The sequence below is a fragment of the Alligator sinensis genome, unplaced genomic scaffold (genome assembly GCF_000455745.1).
Source record: "Alligator sinensis unplaced genomic scaffold, ASM45574v1 scaffold810_1, whole genome shotgun sequence".
Taxonomy (NCBI): domain Eukaryota; kingdom Metazoa; phylum Chordata; order Crocodylia; family Alligatoridae; genus Alligator; species Alligator sinensis.
Genome location: NW_005842691.1, coordinates 232,886 through 253,755, shown reverse-complemented (window position 1 = coordinate 253,755; position 20,870 = coordinate 232,886). Strand labels below are relative to the sequence as shown.

Below are 20,870 nucleotides of genomic sequence, written 5' to 3'. Positions count from 1 at the left end.
TATGTCCTCGGCTATTCTCACACAATTCCTGCAGAAGTCATATTGAGAATGAAATGGATGTTTTTCTTGGTCAGGAATCAACAGTGTTGTTAACTAAATTCAAGTTGCAGAATATTATTTCACTAGTTTGACTTTTGAAGCTTCCCCTTGAATTTAAAGCGCTGGCATTCAAAAAAAGAAAGAAAAAAGACATCTTGGAGTTGAAGAAAATTTTACAAGCATGAACAGCGTTTTAGGCATAAATGCAAGCAGCATCAGGTGTTATGCTATGGAGGAGGTCACAAGATCAGGATATTTATAAAATGTACTTGCCACCTCTGACAGATACACAGATAGTAAACACAGACATAAATATTACTACAAGTTGACATGTAAGCTAAAGGGGAGTCAGAAACAATCCCCTTTAAAAAAAATTCACCTCTTGTTCTCAAGCCATCCACTCAACATTATATAAAATAGGCAGGAGAGGCAAGTTGATCCAGTGGTTAGGGCTCTAGCCTAAGGCTTGAGAGACCTAGGTTCCAGCTCCTCCCGAGCCAGACTTCCTATATGACCTGGGTTAAGGCACTCGCAGCTAGATCAACAAAGAGGTTGTGCTTTGTGATGCACTGCAATGCCTAATATTTAGGCACTGGGCCCCCAGAGTGGAACCCTCCACCCTGAGTGAGGTGTATAGTAAAAGGGTAGAGTTAAGTGCCTCAGATATGTGCGGGTTGGGAGCGATCCGGGCCCTTTTTCGCGCCGCACGGGCTGTGGCCAGCAGCCCGGGCACGCTGGGTCGGAGAAAACAGGCGACACGCTAGAATTAGTCACGGACGTGTAATGGTTGATTTAAGATTATTTACTTACATCGAAGATGGTCGCGGTGCAGGCAGGAAAACTTGCTTGAGTTGCAGTTACAGATAGAAAAGAAGAGAGGCGGACTAGAGTTCCTTCCCGTGAACATTCTTCTAGCCCATCCGGTTGGAGGCTCTAAACCGCGAGCCCGTCGCACCAACCGAAGAAAGTACTTGAAGAAAAGGGCTCTGAATAGACTCACACGAAGTTTGCTAGGCTCCGTGGAACTTGTGCGCGCAGGGAAAGGGATACGTCAAGGATTGCGCTCGGTGACGGGGAGAGGCTAGAGGCTGATCAGACCCCTGTTGCCTTCTTGATATTCACGCTGGGTCCAATAGGCTCTGCAGCGCTTAGAGATCTTCACGAGACGTGAAGTCTCCTCCTCCTGGTGTTCGTGGAGTCCTCCAACTTGGGCAGAAACCACTCAAGCTTTTTATACGGCTAGCAAGCCAATCACTAGCCGCCACGTGGGAATAATTTAGAACTAGCCAATGGTGGGGCACAAATTTGAATACGAATGGCGGGAACTCCTTGCAACGTGCATTTCTGTGCTGCAACAAAGAAATGCACCCTGCAAAGAAAGCTACTGGTGGCGGGAATTCTTTTGCACCGGGGCTTTCCTCTGCAGCAGAAAACTCCACCATGCAAAGAAGCTGCAATTTAGCGGGAACAATTTAGCAGTGCCGAAGCACTCACAAAACAAAAATCACACCCTTGGGTTGTGACAAGATAGTATTCAAAGCACTGCAGCAAGGATTTTTATTAGACTTACTGCATGGTTGGGATAGACATAGGGAATCTTTCAAATGCAGAGCATTCTTCAGATCTGAAGAAAAAGCAGACACGGCAAGGACAAAAAACAGTGTGCAGGGCTGTGAAATTAGAGAAGAGAGAAATTCTCAGGACTAACTAACAGACCAGAAAAATCACAGAAGAAAGGATAGCAAGATTAAGGTCAAAACATTTCAAAAGGAAAGAGGATCATTATCGCCTGTGGTGTGAAGACAGATTAGCAACAATCAGGTAACTTATAGTGAAACATGAAGTACACATCTGTTCTTAGTGTCCAGCCAGTTTATGAACTTTTGTCCCCCAGACTTGCCTTTTAAAGGTTTCTTGTAAATCTCCCTTGAGGAAAAGGGTAGTGAAATAAGAAAGTGATTGGTTGTTTTGTGAAAAGCATTCTCTTGCACCCAGTTATGTATCTCTGTCCTTAATCTTTTTTCATGTGATCATTCATTCTGGTATGTGGTTTTTGCCTGGGTTCACCTACACTTTTTCGATTTGGTGCACTGGATGAGATATACCACATTTTCAGGGGAAATTCACAAGCCTTCAAATGACAAGCCTGGAAACAAAAAGCAGCAAGAGAAGCATGCCTGAATCCTGCCCCTCTCCAGTTCTGAGAGGTGCCTAAGTCTGGGCTGCAGAGAGCCACCTATGGCAGAAGCCTCTCCTGGAGTTCAGCATTTAACCACTTCCGTAAAAAAACAGCTGCTCATTTATTTTAAGCATTAGCCAGAAGATAACTAAATTCCTTCCTTGTGTACAATAGTCTAAAGGAAAATTCCCTTCTCTGCCTCAGGGAATTCAACCCACCTCCTCCTACCTCCTATGAGAGTGCCCTATCCACCAGACTTCAAGCTATTCCAAGGAAGAAACACTCTTATACTGACACCTGAAGCTGTACAAAAAAGAAGTCAAATTCATTGACCCAAAGAGAGCAAGACTACATATCCAAGATGAGTACCCTAACCATTAGGCTAAGGAGACCTGAATTCCAGCCCCTGACCCCAAAACTGTCCCTGCATTTTTACATTAAATAGTTATTAATAAAATACATAAGCAATCTTGTAATGAAGATCAGAAGACAGGTTCCACCCTAGGAGAGCGCCCGAACCTCCAAGCCTCACAGGAGTGTTATAAAGAGAAGTAGAAGTTGTGAAACACTCATGTATCTAACTGGAGCCAAGTATACAACGTGCGATAAAGGGAAACAGTGTTCTAAAGAATATCTTTCACTAAGAAATCTTTGTCCCTAAAATGTACCAGGCTAGGGACTGACTACAGAGCAGCATATCACCTAAGAGTATGATAAATAAAAATGAGGACAGCAGAGAAATGCTTTGTTCTGGACAGGTGAAAAGACAGGATGTCATTTAATTAGGCTGCAACCTTATTGACTCAGCTGGGAAATATGCAGCAATTTTGATACGAATAACCCAGCTCAAAATTCCTGCCTCAGCCATTTCTACCTAGCAGAGATTTGCGGTTAAGACCCCACCTGGTCCTCAGCCCACTGATGAGATCCCTTCTGTTCGTATGAAGTCTAGGGAGCTGGGGAAAGGGAGCTGTGTCCCCAGTATATAAAAACCCCAGCTTCTTCCCCCAGTCCACTATTCACTCTAGTTTATTCAAACAAGCATTTCAGGTCCTGAATCTGCTCTAAATCTTTTTGTCCAGATGATAAATTTAATCCCTTTATCAGCCCTGAATAAGTCCTAAACTGCCCCCCTACAACAATGAGATGCAGATGAAAGAGGGATGAAGATGAAGAGTCCATCTATTTTCTCAAACAGAGTTGAATAAGTTCTTCCATACCATCAGTATGTGCCTGACTGTCGATAAAGGGTCTGATTTGCTTTTTACTAAGACAAACTATGAGCACAGCTAGCGGTCTGGAACATTGGCTCCTCACTGACTCTCCACACCAGTTCTCAAATAACATTGAACCCACACTTGATTGACTTAAAGAACCAGCAGTTCCCACCACGACTATTAAAAGAGAAAAGAGCTCCTATAGGGTTGAGACATGAATCTGTGCAAAGAAGAGACTTGGGATGGAGGAAGAGGGCTTACATGAACCCACCACAAATACATGGGGGCCAACAGCTCACTCACAGAGGTGATGCCTTCCTGGTGACCTAATTTCTTCCATCTCCTAAGGTAAAACCCTTAAAATAGCCACTGCTCCTTCCCTAGCTCCTACCAGTTCATACAAAGGCACTCTCGGTCTTTAATAGTGAAGTTACACATTACACTTAGACCATACTAACAGAACTTAAAACATGAGCATCCACACGTTAAAGCTTGTTAACTTGTGTTCAGTACCCTCCAAGCACCTCAAGTTACATCACTTCAGGTGAGGGCTAACTCTGGACTAGCTTGTGTGAGGGTAACTTCAGTCTGCTTCACAGAGATGAAGCAAGCACCATTCACAGCCCTTTCCCCCAACTAAGGGATAGAGAATAGGGAGAGCCCTGGTGTCCTGGCTTTTAGTCACACCAATGTGCACCAGCCCTCTAGTGGCGAGTCAGAGCTGTGCAGGCAAGAAACATTATAAATCCTTAATGTGGCTCACAGCAGGTTTTAACACTGCTTAACTTTCCACAGATTTAGTATGATCTAAGACAGGGGTGGGCAATTATTTTGGGTGGAGGGCCACTTGACAAGTTTTAGTGAGCTGTTGAGGACCACATGGCTAGCCCTGCCCCTTGACAGTTTCCACGCCCTCCTGGTCACCATCTTGAGACTGGAAGTCCCACTCCCTAACCCCTGACCTTTGCCACCAGAAGTCCCCCCTCTTGCCCCGCAAAAATACTCCTTTTGAGATGGGGGTTGAAATCTTAAAACCAGAAAAAACCAAAATCATACATTAGAAGTCAAACACCTATTATAACATATTTTATTACAAAAAATATTTTTGTCATGATTTGTGTTTACATAGTGTATATAGAGGTGATTACATAACTCAAAAAAAATTCTTAGTCTTGTATAGTGTGTGTGTGTGGTAGAGTGTGGGGGAATTTTAAGGGGGTGTGGGGGGTTGTGGGGGGGCATGTATATGTAGAGGGTTGTGGGGGCAAGGCGTGGGAGGGTGTGGGGGGTATGGTGACCCCCCCATGCACTCCCTTCATGGTACAGCAGAGGCAGGGGGGCATGCTCAGGGCGCTTGTGCACACACATCCCCTGCACTTGCCAAGCACAGGAGAGAAGCCCCAGGTGCTGAAGCCTGCCTTCCCTACCCTCCAGGGGAAAGCACCAGGGGCAGCCCCGGTGGGGAATGCAGCCGACTCCAGTGCCTGGGCCTTCCCTCCCGTGCCACATGAGTGCAGGGGATGCGCATGCACAGCACAGAGTACTGGCAATACAGACAGCTGGGCAGAGGCTGCGCCCTTCACTGCGATGTGCAGTGCTGAACAGAGCCATGCCCTGTCAGACACCTGCACCGGGCATGAGTGCCCTGAACATCCCCATCTGCTGCTGCTACCACTGCCACCATCTACCGGAGCTGCGCACCATGGAGGGAGCCCATGGAGGGTCCCCACATGCCCCGACCCTCCCTCACACCCACAAGCTCCTCACCTGAGCTCTGTGTTGCTGCTGCCCCTCTGAGTATGGGCTCTGGAGCCCATGGAGGGTCCCCACATGCCCCGACCCTCCCTCACACCCACAAGCTCCTCACCTGAGCTGTGTTGCTGCTGCCCCTCTGAGCATGGGCTCTGTACTGCTGCCAGCCCCAGGCCCATGCCCTGTGCTCCCGCCCAGCTGTAGCTCCACCCTGCCCCGCGCTTCCCTACCTGCTGCCCAGAGCCAGCAGGAGACTGGGCAAGCGGAGCAGGTCCCCAGGGGCTATAGCAGCAGCAGCAGCCACCCTGCCCAGAAGCTGTGTGCTGGCTGGGCCGCACCCTTCCGCCCACGAGGGTGGGAGCGAGGTGCAATAGGGTATGTTGGGGAGGGATACATGTGGGTGCCTCACTCACACCCTCATGGGCAGAAGGGCTGGGTGGGGCACAATTTGTTCGCCGGCACCAGAGGCCGGATGAAAGTGCTTGGCGGGCCAGATCTGGCCCACAAGCTGTGTTTTGCCCACCCCTGGTCTAAGCGTAACACGTAGCTTCACTCTCAGATTATGGGAGTTGCACTCTAAGTCGGACTTTAACGGTGTAGCTCTCACCCAACAATATAGTAGCACCAAATGCTTTTGATCCCCTCAGGGTATAACAATACAACACTATTTCAGATCACATGGCTTGGTCTTTATCAGATGAATCATTCGGCAAGCTATGACTGGGCTGAAACTTTGTCATCATTATTCTGCATCATTGCTAATTCAGGGCAGAGACTTCCACTGATGCTGCTAAAATGAATTATTTATAATTAGGTTTAATATATCATGCAAGATACATTTGCCAGTACATAAAGTACAAACAATTGATCACATGAATTCATTATTTGCATCCTAGCTGAATTAATTCATGAAAAATAGTTTTATGATTGTTGTTTGATACCATGCATGCTTTGATGAGGGGTGTTTTATAAATAAAATTATTAGTCACGAGCCTAACAGGCAGAGGTTTCTTTCAAAGTACAGAGAGCAATGCATTTCCAGAGGCACTTCATCTTTCACTCAGTCACCTCATGTAGAACTGACATCATGCCTTAGACGAGAAAAAATATTGTTCTGTCACCTTTGTAGCATGTATGAGTGTCAAAATATTAATTATTTATGCCATCTGAAAACCAAGTGCAGGTACCAGGGTCACTGCATCATGACTGCTGCATCACATTTGTTCCATTCACACATATAATAAAGAGACAATAGCTAACCCTGCAAGTTCAGCCTGGACTCTAAAAGTCCAGCTGATTTCTTCCTTGACACATAATACAAATTCTGTAACTGAACGTATTTATGATAAGATATTTAAGATAATGCACAAGAATCAACATCCATCTCATTCTGTTATAGCTGTTTTGGCTCTAGTGCCAGAATGATTTAGGCAAAGATAAAACTGCATTTGTAAGCAAAGAAAAAAGGTAGCAGGTATATTGCATAAGAGTTTTTTTGGCTTTTTTTTTTTTTAATCATGTCCATTTTCTGACCATAAGATTTCTTTTAAATATGAACAGAACATATTCAGTGTGGAATATGTTAACTGTGGAATAGTGAAATAGATTTAAAGTCATATAGAAAAAAGATTTAAAGGGTGACTAAATTAATTACTCAGGCAATCTTGCTAGAATACCACAACAAATTCAATGTAGGCCAAAAGCATTTCCAATAGAAGCTATTAAATTCTGATAATATTCCTGATCCTCAGCTGAAAAATACATTAAACCAAGCACTCATGTATGAACAAACATTGTGAGCCATGAGATAGCCCTCTGACAGAATAGCACGTTACCTTAGCAGAGTAGACTTAATGATTGAGCCACATGTGCATGGCAGGAGGTGCAATTGCGGGATCATGCATTAGATCCAACAGAACCTTACTGCCAGGGTAGGGGAGCCAAGTCCTGCATCAGCAAGAAGCTGATTCCCCCTTTGTTAAGGCTGCCCATGCTGAACGCAGTGTAGTGGCAGGGGTGGGAGTCTCAGTCCCAGCGGCATGTGTGTTCCCCGGGCTTTCACGCACCCCTCCCCCCGCACCTTGGGATCATGGCTGCCACAATCCCCTGGGCTCAAGGGTTTCATACTGGGCATGGTGCACTCCTGTAGCTGGTAGCCCCATCAGCTGACAAGGTTCCCAGCCGCAGGGGAGGCCTTGCAACATGTGCAAATTAAAACTCAATGGCAACCAGATAGAAAGTTAATATACATTTTTGAGGTCTAACTTTATAGCTAGTTGAAGTTTTTTATTGTGTGATAGCTACTTTGAGCACATAGCTGGGCTTAAGGTAATTATGAATTAACCAGTTAATTGTGCAATACCTGTAACGTGTAGAAAGGGCTTATGAAACCTGGAAACTAGTCTCTTTGAAAACCATTCAGAATATTATGGTAAGAATAAGAAAAGATCTTCATAATAAAATAAAGCCATTTTAAATAGCTAACTGATGAAGAACGTATTTTTTCAAGTATCAGCCCCTTCTATAAGCCTCTTGGACACAGCAACCCTTAAATACACAGACGCCTATTATTCACCAATTTCAATGGTGTAACCCAGTGTCCAATGTTGGGGGGTAAAGAGGGATAACATGTATTCAGCCCTCTAATCCCCTCCCTTAGCAGGATTGTTCCTTTACAGTTCAAATTGGGCAAAACACTAGAGCTTGAACTGTTCCAAACAATTAGTTTTCCAAACCTTCCTTGGAGCGCTTCTGTCACAGCACAAGATCTCCACACTGGGAACCTGTTCAACCTAAATGTTCTCCTTGTTTAATTTCATCCACTTACTCCTAATTCATAGATTCATACGGGGGTGATTGATGGCAGAGTGGATAAGGTGTCTCCCACTACACACGCATTAGAACAAGTTCAAGCCATGCTCTGGGCTTATGCTGAAGGCTGCCCCAGTTGCATGATTCAGCTGTGATGAGGTGTAAAGAAATGTCAGAGTGTCTGCACCTGATTCCTTGTGAGAGCACCCATCTCTTATAGCAGAGTATTGGCCACCCAGAATTTGGACTTTGACACAAAATAACATTTGCACATTTTATATAGATCTTATTTATCTATTGGATATATACCTTTCCCCCAAAGGGGAGGGGAGGGGGCTATACAGGTTCATACAGGGTTTTTTTTATGTATTCAAATAAAAAAATACTTTTTACCTGGTTATGCTACATTCCAAGTTACATTCTTTACCCTTTGTGTTTTATGTTTGGAGACCATCATATCCCCTGCAATTAGGGCAAGAAATTGCTTTTCAGTCTCAGCATTTCAGACTTGTACCACAGAAAGTTTGCATCTATCGAAATACTCTCAGCAACATAAAAGGAAAAACCCTAGAAACAAGTAAAATATGTTAAGAAACATAAAAACAAAACAAAAGACAACAAAAAACATTGCCAAAGTCCAAGCAGAGATTTTTACCCATAGAAGGAAGGGATAGGAAATCTATTTAGGATGTCACTATGTACTGATTTTACAGGGAAGGTGTTCAGCTATTTCACTAATGGGTGATAGCAAAAAAACAGGAAGTACTGAAAGATAAAAAAGCTGAAAGAAGCTTCACATTTTTCTTAGCAATTGCTTCTTGCAGACATAATGCCACTGGTAGGCTCCAGAAGGAGAAACATCCAGTTCTAATTAGCCAGGGGGAATTGTCACTACAGTGCTAGACCTCTGAGACTGCTTGCAGTAGTGGCAAACAGAAATGGTCTGAAAGGAAAGAGAGAAATCTCAGGGCTTCCCTGAGGAAAAGAATGAGTGACATTTTTTAGAATTTCCCGTATAGCTACCTTTTGGGCTTATAGCTTCATGCATTTAAGTGTCTCCTATACTGTCTACATTCTAATCACTGTTCAGATCTTACTATTTTATTACATGTTACAATTATGCATATTTAAATTACAAATAAGCCCAACCCATAAAAGTCAATTGTCAATTTTGAACACCCCAAAGTCAAGGAGCATCTGGATCTAGGCCTAGTTGTAGATTAAGATCAGTTTAATAAATCACAAAAAAGTAGGGCTGGAAGGGACCTCAGGAGGTCATATAGTGGGTACAACTCCCTGCTCATAGCAGGATAAGCTCTAACTAAACCATCCCATTTACGTTTTTGTTTAACCTACTCTTAACCATTTCCAAGGATGGAAATTCCACAGCCTGTCTAGGTAGCCTGCTGGGTTTCCTAAATTCTGTTTGAAGAAAGAAAAAAGATTTGCCACAGGGTATATGTTTAAGCAGATGTACCTGATGCACCAGAGACCCCTGACATTAAACACTAAATGCATACAAATGGTTTTAAATCACACTGGCAGCATCTACAAGAGATGCTGACTGTACAGTAGCCTGATACTACTGCTCAATAGCATTGCATCGCAAGAACTGTGACGTGATGTTATTGTGCAGTTGAATCAGGCTACTGAGCAGTAGCGTCCCAAAAAGACTATTGTCAGCACTACTGCGCAGTAACTAGACCTCTGATTATTCTGGTTACTGCACAGTCATTTAGTACTTTTACTGGCACTAAATAACTGTACAGTAACGACTGCATAGTCAATGTCTCAAGTAGACGTGGCCACTGTTACCTTCTGTTTATGAAGCCGATCTAAAGCCTAGGGATAAATGTAGAAGGTTTACCTTAAGACTACAGTCTAAGGGTACATACAAACATTACATTTGGATTGATCTAACTATGGCAAGTTAGATCTAAGAGAGTTGGGGGGCCAGGCACACAGGGGGAAGGCAGCTTGGAGGCAGGCAGGGAGGGGAGAGGGCAGGCACCTGGGACTAGCAGAAAGAGGACAGGCAGCAGTGTATAATTTTCCACATACAAAATCAAGTTACTGGGGGTTGTCTTAAATTCAGTCGCCTTGAATCTGGATAAATACAGAAACAGCAAAAGATATTTGAACAGCAGCATTATCTTTCTACAGTTCAATTTAAGCTTCATCTTTTATCTTGGCAGAAAATAAACCATGTTAATGATGAATTGGGAAAATAATTTAATGTAGACTTCTGTATATCATTGGTTTAAAATGCACATCCATGCCTTCACTCTTTGGGTCATTTGCAGCATGCTATGGAATAGATTATGTATTTTCAACTTGATTTCTTTCATAGGACTAAGGGCTTCCTCCACCCTTTCCCACTAAATTATTTTAAGCAGAATAAGAAATACTCTATTAGATATGAAAAATAAATTGTACATTTATTCTTAAATCAAAGACTGCTGCATTAACTCTCCATATGTAGATAATGGAGGATCAAAGGCATTGATTTATGCTGCTGTAATAGTTCTATAGGGGTCATTCTGATATGCCTCAGTTTTCCACTAGCTTGTGTTACTGCATTATGTGGAAACTGTCAATATTATTTTAGTTTTAAATGCTCTTATTGATATAGTATATCTTTTCAGTTCTATTCAGCACACATTCACAATCCAACTCATTTTACTTCAACCAAGCACAGCCTGAGCCAATCTAACCCACCCATTTTAAAATTCTATTGTCCAGCTGTCCTTCAGATCAAGGCTTTCAGTCACGTTCAGGAATCCTGAGGGAAATGGAAACCATGCAAGAGCGCTGGGCATATATTATTGCAGGCCACAATTAAGGCTGCTGACAGACATGAAAGAAAAAAAATAAAATCAAATAAAATAACGCACTTTACTGGAAGCACCAGCATGTTAGTTTGACCCAGCTCTGCAACATCTATATAGATTGGGTGCTTCAGAGGGGCTTTTTGGCATTTTTATCTAATATGTAGTTGATTCAATCAGCTATTAGATACAAGCGCCATAAATGCCCTACTAAAGCATCCGATCTATACAGAGCCGGGTCCAACTAATGCAATGCCTCTTCTAGATATGTGCCGGGCCTGGTGCATGGAGGTTAAAGTACAGCGGGGGGGGGCGGAGAGCATATCTGTAAGCAGCCTAAATGTCTAGGCTTCTTTTTTCCCAAGCACACATTCAATCCTTTCCTCCTTCAAATGGAGGCATTCCAAGACCTGCTGAAAGAGAAGCTGCTTGTCAGCATTAGGCAAAACACATTTTTAAATGGACAGGCTCATGCTTTCCCAGTACGCTTCCTGTTTTTTTCAGGTTCAAGGGCAAAAAGTAAGGATGGAAAGACTGCTTTCTTGTACCAACAGGTTGTGAAAATTAGAAAACAGGGTTCAAGTCTGGGCTTTTTTACACACACAACCACATCTTTGTAAAATTAATAATTTGAGACAGCCAAAATTTAGGCTTACAGAAGGATAAGGGTTACTGTTTTAAATGCCCTATTAGGAGTCAGGAATTAACATTTACATACCAGTGAAACCCTTTAACTATATGAGGAAAGAGGAAATCTTTGTTCCTCTTTGCATTCCTAAATGGCACCGAAACTACGTTTTAAAATGATACTCCCATTTTTACAACACAGGAAAAAAAACCCTGTACTGAAGAAGCATTAAAAAAAAAAAAAAAGTATTCTTTCTCTAGGCCCTATTTTAAATTACGAGCAATTAAAGAAAACCTTTTCATAATTACATTCACCAAAATAGGATTTATTTTTAAAAGATATTTTCAGTCAGATCAAAATAGTAGTGACAAGCATCAGACAACACATCTCAAAATCACAGGAAACCAACGTGTTTGGATAAACAAAAAAAAGAGAGCAAAATAGCCATTTAACAGCAGTGTTTCAGAACAGTATTCACAAAAGCCAAAAAACTAGGCAGATATTTCAAAACATGAAGATATTGAGGTGGAAAAGCAGAAATCCTAGGTGAGCTACTAACTCAGTTCTACGTATAGAAGAGATATATGTGCAACATTCGCAGAGAATTAGTTTGAGCCTCCACTTCATTGTAACCCCACCTCAGCACTTCTCCTGGACCAAGACATGACTTACATATTTATTGGAGACTAGTGGGAAGGGCTTAGTTATGGAATATAGATCATTCTAGGGCCTCTGTATTCAAATGCAGCCCATGTTAGCATGGCTCAGTGTGAAGTGAAATGGTAATCTTGGTCCACATATTGTACAGGATCCTTACCTGGCACCTCAGACTGAAAGGGAATGCAGAGGATAAACTACTTGCTTCCTGGTGGAAATGGGCTTATTGGTGGGGTCTACATAGCAAGAAAACATAAGGCAGTTTGCACCTTCATAGTCTGTGCTGTACACTGCTTGTTCTGTGGGTAGCACACTTGAGCCACTGCATCTCACAAGCACACCAAATGCCATATTAAAAAATGTAATTACATTAAAATAAAAGTTCACATATTCATTCATGGTTGCTGGTCTTATACATAGCCACCTGGTTTAGGTTCCATGGTGTTGGAACCTATACCTATACTGTAAACTCCAAATAAATGGATTATGTATGGATACTGGAAACTAAGTTCTGAATGTTGTACAGCAGTTGTGTGGAGGTTAAGCACATCATTCTTAGCTTGCAAAGTCAAACTATAAGTTGTGTAACCAGGAAAAAACTACAGCTCATATATATTTTCTCCCATCTGACATGAGAAAAGCTGAACTTTCTGAAAGCAAAAACCAGGTCACAGGAGAGATACCACAGTGTATAAGACTAATGGGAAGAATATGTAACTAGGGAAGTTTGTAGTAAGTTCTGCTCCCTGGGCCAGATGAAAGGTATGGGGTTGCCCTGCAGGCTAGATCAGGCCCATGGATACCCGCCTCCCTCTCCCTCCTCCAAATCAGACTGGGGGGCAAACAAACACAGCACTCACTCCAGCCAGGCTGGGGCAGATGCTGTGTAGCGTAGGTCCCAGACTGGCTGAAGTGAGTACTGTCCACAGTGAAATCATAGACCAATCCAAGCAGGCACTGGATCCACAGCAGAGCCAGCACTGGGGGCCTTATCTTTGACACCCCAGCTTTAGAGTGTCATATAAATGCTGAACGTTATTAACAGGAGCTTGTTCCAGCTTTTTTGCACACAACATAATTAAAAAGGCATGCTTTGATTAAAACAATGCACACCCGTTAGTTCTATTACTGTAGGTATATTATGGCACAACCAGTCATATAATTCCTTTCCTTTTTCTCTAGAATGTGCATCACTAATATAAATTATAAGCAGAAGACATGTACATAAAAGTCAGTAAGCAGTGCAGAACTGGCCTAGTCTTGCCTGTATTGGGATTTTAGGTGCAGCTGTACAATCAATTTTCAATTGGCATGTGTAAACACCCACTGCTACACCAATGGCTAAAGCCTCATTATAAAACCCTTCTTAAATCCTACACTTCATCATGAAGGCAGGCATATCTGTCACCCTGTCTCCACATATGACTAGGGATCTACCTAAACCGCTCTGGAAGTGTGCTGCACAGAGGCTCCTCTAATCTTGTTCTCTTCACCGCGTGCCCCTAATCTTATCAGCTAGGAAGCAAAAAATCACAGTTTTAAATATGCCACGGATTTTCCCTTTCACCCAATTAGTAGCGAGCAGTGGAGCTGATGGGCCCCTTTGGCCAATCAGCAACAGGAGGCAAAAATCACAGCCACAGTGATTTAAAGCCTATTTAAAGCCCCAGCCTATTTAAAACTGCAGTTTTTGGTCTCCTGGCTGATCAGGAGCAAGTGATGGGATTCCTCAACCAATCGGTAGCAGGGTGAGGGGAGAACGGGGGGGTGCAGAGGAAAAAGAACAAGATTAAAGGAGCCACTGTGCAGCGTATTTCCAGCACAATTTAGGTAGATTCCTATATATGACGCAGACAGGTTGTTCCTCAATGGAGCAAAAAGGAAAAATATTCCATTACAACTCTGCATGTGTAGCCACTTAGATTTTATGGCATGCAGGCTCTCTCTTTGTTGTGGTAGTAGTTTAGATCAGGGGTGTCAAACTGATCCAGCCCCATGGGCCAAATAAGAGACATGGGACCAGTCTGGGGGCCGGAGTAGGTCCACAGGCCAGCCCCATATGCCAAATCCAGTATAAAAGGCCAGTCTGGTGCAAGCCCCACATGCAGCGTGTACCCCATGCTGGCCCTCTGTGTTGCTTGCAACATGTGCATCAGCTCCAGCCCCACACACTAGATGCAACATGCACTTACCCCCATGCAGCACATAGCACATGGGACCAGTCCAGGACGTGTGCTACAAAAGGTGTGCTGGGCCAGTATGGAACACACACACTGCACGTGGCACCCATGCTAGAATGACCCCAGATCTAGCGCACAGAGCTGGCTGGTAAGGGAACCACAGGCAGCACATGCCTTGGACAATACCTGCTCCACAACACACACCAGCCCCAGCCCAGTGCAGCATATGACCGGTCCAGCAGGCATACTGCATATGACACCCACACCAGACCAGTCCTGCATGCTGGCTCCACCATATGGGGTGGATCTGCTGGCCCAATGCCACAGCTCTAGCATTCAGGGCCAGCCCAGCACAGGTGCCACATGGAGCAAGCATCCCAGACTGGCCCTGCAGGCTATGTTGAGCGTGTGCAGGCTCCAGCCCCTGCGCTGTGTGCAGCCCACACCAGAAGGGCTCTGTGCATCACATACAACATGCCAGGGCTGAGTCCAAGACCCACAGGGAGGACTCTGGGCCAGGTGGTAGGGCTCTGCAGGCTAGATCCAGCTCATGGACTCTATCTTTAACACTCCAGGTTTAAATTATCTCCACTAGCTTTACTGGGGTAGTTGGTTGCTGCTTCGTACCTGATGGATAAATGAATCTTGCACCTAGAAAATTATACAAGAGAAAGACAAATAACTTGCAGTGAGAAATGCACAGGATCTAATATGTGTTTTCCATCTTTCCTGATGTAGCATTCCACATGCTGTTTGACATCTGTTCCCACTTCAGCCTGTCTAATCTCTTGTCACTTTGCAACACCATATTGATTTCTTTTGTCATCCCCTTCATCCTGTTCTCATTTAGCCTGCTTGCCTCCGCTCTCCCCTCCTGCTATTTCTTTCTTCACTGAGGGCCAGTGGTCTCTTAGGTAGGGAGGAGGGGGGAAGCAGTCAATCTAATTTAATGAAGGGAGCAGCCTTTCAGCCAAATGGCAAAGCACAGTAAGCACCTGATAAGTAAGAGAACCTGGTCACTGAAAACTTCAGTTATAAACAAGAGAGTGACAATTATTAAGGCTCCTGTCCCGTAGAGAAAAGAATATCAAGCCCTACTCATGACTAAGATCCATGAGCTTCCACCGTTCAACTTGAAGTCACCAAGAAAATATTTATTTGATTATTTTGAGAAAGAAAACAGATTGCTCTAGCTTTATGAATAAGTAATTACAATTTCTAGTTCTTGATTTTATTACAAGTCCCACAATCCTTAGCATTTTCTTTGAAATACCATTTTTTCAGTAATAGAGAAACAAAGCTTGAGAATATGAACCCTAAAGGTTCAAAAACTAGAAGGCAAATAAGAGCCCAACTTTATTTGTAAATGTCATGCTTCTGTGGGACCTAGCTCCTGATTTTTGAATGCTTGGGGGTTGGCTTTTCTGTGAATATCAGCCTACCCGTCACAAGCACACTAAAGTGAACAGGGGAAAATGGTTAAGGAGAGGCTGAGGGCCCTGACCCTGTCCAGCCTCCACAAGAGAAGGCTGAGGGGGGATCTAGTGGCCGTTTACAAACTAGTCAGAGGGGACCAGCAGGCATTGGGGGAGTTCCTGTTCCCCCGAGCTCTACCAGGAGTGACTAGAAATAACAGTCACAAGCTGGCAGAGGGTAGATTCAGACTAGATATCAGGAGGTGCTACTTCACAGTCAGGGCGGCTAGGATCTGGAACCAACTTCCAAGAAAAGTGGTGCTGGCTCCTACCCTGGGGGTCTTTAAGAGGAGGTTAGACGAACACCTCGCTGGGGTCGTTTGACCCCAGTACTTTTTCCTGCCATGGCAGAGGGTTGGACTTGATGATCTGCTCAGGTCCCTTCTGACCCTACCTACTATGAAACTATCAAGAATACTAAAGTCCCTTAAAAATTAGATACACACACCCCCCTCATAATTTCTGAAGGAAAGCTTGCAGGGCTGAAATATTACACTTTTAAATGTTCCTCAAACCAGTTAAACATAATAAAAATGTATATTATTTACTGTAGAAACCCCTTCCAAAAGAAAAGTATTAATGCAACAAGAAAAGCCAAAAAACCAAGAACTCAACAAATCTGACTGCATTGATATTGAATGGCCATTGTAGCAAGGTATAAAGTGGATGTCTGTGTCAACCTGTCATATATTTTTCTATGTAGGAAGGGCAATGCTCTCCTGGGTCTTATAGAATTGGGTCTTGGCCTCAGCAGAAATCATTATGCCCTGTTTCAATACAACCCAATAACAATTTTACTGCCACACTCATAAACATTCACTTCATATATTTTAGATCGTTCCACAACCTAAGATTTTCAAAGAAAGATTTTTTTTCTCATTGGGACTTTGCTTTCTTTTCTTTTTTAGACACTCCTTTCCATGTCTTTGTTAACAAAAGTATCAAAATGGATCTTTTGGCTTACAATCTTTTCCTGCAACTGTTAAAACTGAAAAATGCAGTTAGGCTTGCACATAATAGGTTTCTTTTTTGACTCCTCTGTTAATGTGTGGCAATAAGGCTGACATGATGCATACTGGCCATTATCTCAGCCCCTTTTTCCTGTTAAATTATTAAGAAACTGAGCACATTGGATATAATTATATGACATTATAATTAGTACATTACTCTTATGATCCCAAACCTTCAAAACAGGACATAGACTGCCACTGCCTCCTCACCTACTGCAGGGTTTTTTTTTATTAAATCAATTCCCAGAAGTGAGAGCCTTGGGGGCACAAGGCTCTGAGGTTCAGGTAGATGTCATGAACACAGCCCCTAGAACATTTGTTTCAGAATCAAGTGAAAGAGTATTATTTCTCACTATGACTCAAAGAAGCAGATGAGGAAAAAGGAACAAGCTCCCAATAGGCAGCCAAGATGTTTTAGTGATAGGAGTAATGAGGAGGATCAAGTATTGTCACCACAGCTGTCACCCCAAAGCAATTCTCTTTGCGTGCATTCACCAAAGAGAAGCAATTTGCAAGATGACAAGAGAGGAAAAGGACTACAAAACCATTAACAATGAAGATGGATAAACAATACAAGCAGCAGCTGGTCAATCAACTTTTCTTGCCAAGGACATCAGATTCTCAAGTGGAGAAAGCTGACAATTCAAATTCTAGAACAGAAAACCCATATTTGCTTCTTTAATAAACCATGGTGAGGATGGATCTCCAACCCTTAACACTGACTTTCCGGGAAAGTGGAAAAACAGCCAAAGCAAGAGCACAGCACACACAGAAAAGCTGGGCTTCACGACATGGTTACTCAGTTAGAACATCCAGACCACACAAAATGCAGATAGCCAGTACATCAGGTATTCAACGCCACCATGGTAATTCTTCCCAGAACAGGAAGGACCAATAATTGGTACAGCTGATGTTTCAGTATCTGTGCGCAATTGGTACCACTGAATTTATCAATCCTGTTCATTCCATCAAGGCATTCAACATAAATCCCTCCATAAATCATTCTGGCTGGCAGTAGTCTCCTGAGGAAAAAAAAGCAGTCACTCAGATCTTTTCACTGCAGGATCATAAGAGCTGCACATTTTACTGTTACAAGCCATTTTCATAGGCTGTTTACAGCATTTCGATTCAGTAGTTTCTTTCCATATCACCAGTGCACAACATCTCATTTACTCTTAAGCTCTTCATCACAGTCTCCAAGAAGTAAACTGTACTTAAACTCCTACTCCCTAGGATCCTCCTTTGATTTTTTTTCTCATTAGTGACTCTCATTTAGATATCCAGTGTCCTATGACGTAGTGTTTCCCCAACCTACAATACAGGTTTATAGCCATGTTTACGTTTGTATTATTGTTCTTAAAATGGGATGAGAAGGTGACAGCATACAAAACAAAAACTGGTCAGTCTGAAAGTCTTTAAAATGGAAACAATTTCATGGGTTTTTCATTTTTTAGCAAGTTCTGGCCATGGGAAAAGCTTACAAGCCAAGTACGCATGTTATATATCCACCAGACCATGCAAAATGTGATCAGCTAGTGAGTGAAGGAGCTTTACAGAGAGGTAAAAAGGTAAAAAAAATCATGAAGCAGGTACGCTTTCAGGAGAGGGAAATTCCCAATCTTTAAAGACAAAGGATGTGTATTCTTACCATAAGGGGCAAAATACAATCTGCTTTGCCTTCCTATCACCTTATCTGCAGAGTGCTGAGTACATGTCCTAGGAGGGTAGGTTGTAGGAGTAGGTGGTCTGAGGTCTTGCAAAGAGTATGTTGGCAGAGTAGAATGGCAACCATGTGGTGCCAGAGCCAAGGAACGGAAGTACCTCTACTGCTTGTTGAGCCATGGTACTACAGCACGGTGGAGCACCAAGACAAGCCTATGTTTGCATTCTTAGCCTAAACAGCACAGTTAGCTACAGGAAACCATCCATTCAGCACTTTAGGCTGGTCCCAGATACTGAAGTTGCCTCTCTTTCTAGAATGACTGGTCTTCTGTTCATTGTGCCCAAGGAAGACCATGCAAGTTTATATTTAAAAACAAAACAAAACAAAAACCAGCAGCTAATAATCCCTGTTCAGAAGAATCTGCAATCTGAAAAGAGGAGAGGATAATATTAAAAACTAAGGTACAGGCAGATTAAGTGCCCCCCCCCAGTCATAAAGGGACTAAACCCAGGTAGGATAAATTCAGTCCAACATCAGACTATCCCGCTGTAGGAGTCAAGTTAACATAAACAGATTATGAGGGGCAGATGATGAGCCAGAATAGCAAAGAATGCAGCAATTCAGGTAAAAATTCTGTATTCATACATCAAATTTATGGAAATGCCACATGCAGCTATTATATTAACAGAGTGATACGTTAAAAATTAAACAAGTCCAATACTGTATGGTGTAACTTTCACCAATTCCAATGGAAAGAAATCAACAAGACAAATAACCAGCTCAGGCTAGAATTGGAAAACATGCAGAGCAATAAACCTTTCCAGAAGCCCTGCACACAGCATGCCTGCAAAACCACCGCACACAGCATGAGGGGGAGACTTCCCCATCAGGCAGCGCATAGCACTCTGTCACAATGATTAACAGCCCCGAGGTCTACTGAACACAGCAGTGAATGAGCCAGCCAACTTGGAGCTTGCAGCGCTTCCAGTTTTTTAAACCAAACTGACTAAGCAGCTCTTTAAACATGTTTTGATTAAAGGAAGAGGGCAGCTATGACTCAAATGAGTGTTGTCCTAGTGTGACAAATTTAGGAAGTCACTGCATGCAGCCTGGTGGATGCTCTGAACGCATCAGTGAGATGGTGATAAATGTGATTTTAGATAAACAGGACATCAGTCCGCGTTACTGCTTCCAGGCCATACACAGAACAATACATCCTTTACAAGGCTATAGCATAGCAACACAAGTAATGAAAGGCAGAGAAAGATCCTAGTCTAATGCTCTGAGCCAGGAAGTGACAGGCAGAGAGCTCTGCTTCCAAGCCCAGTTCTAGCTCTCGCACTGCCTTGCGGCTTGTCCTGAGGCAAGTTCTTCTTACCTCCTCATTCTCACTTCATCTCTTAACTATGTATAATACCTACCTCACAACTGGGAAGAGAGGCTTAATTAATGTTTGCATTTGCTTTGAAATCCTTTGCTGCTGGAATGCTCTATGGGATAGTAGTATGACATTTTTATTCTAACAAGTCTGTTTATAAGAAGCAGTTGAGGTTGTTATGTGACAACGTTTACAAAATCCAAGTAGCACGTAACAGCAAGATGAAAACCAGTATCAATTCTACATCATCCACATAAGCACAAACATTTTCATATATAAAGAAATGAATATTTCACCACAACCACCTTAAGTCTGGCCATTGATTATTGCTTTATGTATTCAATTTTGTCACCTTAATTTAGCATTAAAATATTTTCATTTAAGGGGATAGCTGTAAGTGGAGAATGTCACTTTAAAATACATTGATAAATATTGTTTGACAAAGTATTTATAAAACTGGCAAGACTACACCAGATAAGTAACCAGGGAAGTAGATATGCTTTGTTATGAAGCGAACAGGGGTAAGCACATTAAAAAAAAAGAGAAGCTAATGGACAGATACAAAGACAATGGTAACATTTTCAAATTAAGAGGCCAGAAAACAAACTTAGTCACTGCATTTTGTATGGCTTGAAAGGGATGATCTCAGCTTTGGAGATATTGGAATAGACATTAAGATCAGATCTTAGAAATGCTGTGGAAACACCGGGATAAAGATCTGGATGCCACCTGGCTGTGAACAGAAGTCACCTGTCTCATAAGAGCACAAAGCACCAGGCCTAACAATCAACCCTGCAAAGTCCTTCCTCATTCAATGTGCATTTGAAAAGGTCTGCACATTCACTACAAATGGAAGCTAAATTAGGCCCAAACACATTGAGTCCAGTTCACCTTTAACACCGGCAAAATAAGAGAAAGTGTATTATATATTAAGTAATAACACACAGCTCAGTGGAATATGGAGCCTCCCAGCGCAGCCACTCAGCTTCTCTTCACTGCAGGCAACCCAGTTGAAAAATGTAGCTAATAATGATTTATTCTACCAGTGAAAAG

General features: G+C 42.8%; 1 protein-coding gene across 2 annotated transcripts in view; it reads right to left on the bottom strand.

Annotated features, from left to right (window-relative positions):
- The window catches only part of KIF5C (kinesin family member 5C), a 138,089-nt gene extending 129,644 nt beyond the window's left edge, over nucleotides 1-8,445 (bottom strand). For both annotated transcript variants that reach the window (XM_025215982.1, XM_025215979.1), the window contains exon 1: nucleotides 8,392-8,445. The gene's annotated coding sequence lies outside the window, so the exon portion shown is untranslated. The remainder of the gene's footprint in view (nucleotides 1-8,391) is intronic.
- Nucleotides 8,446-20,870: the final 12,425 nt, after the last annotated feature.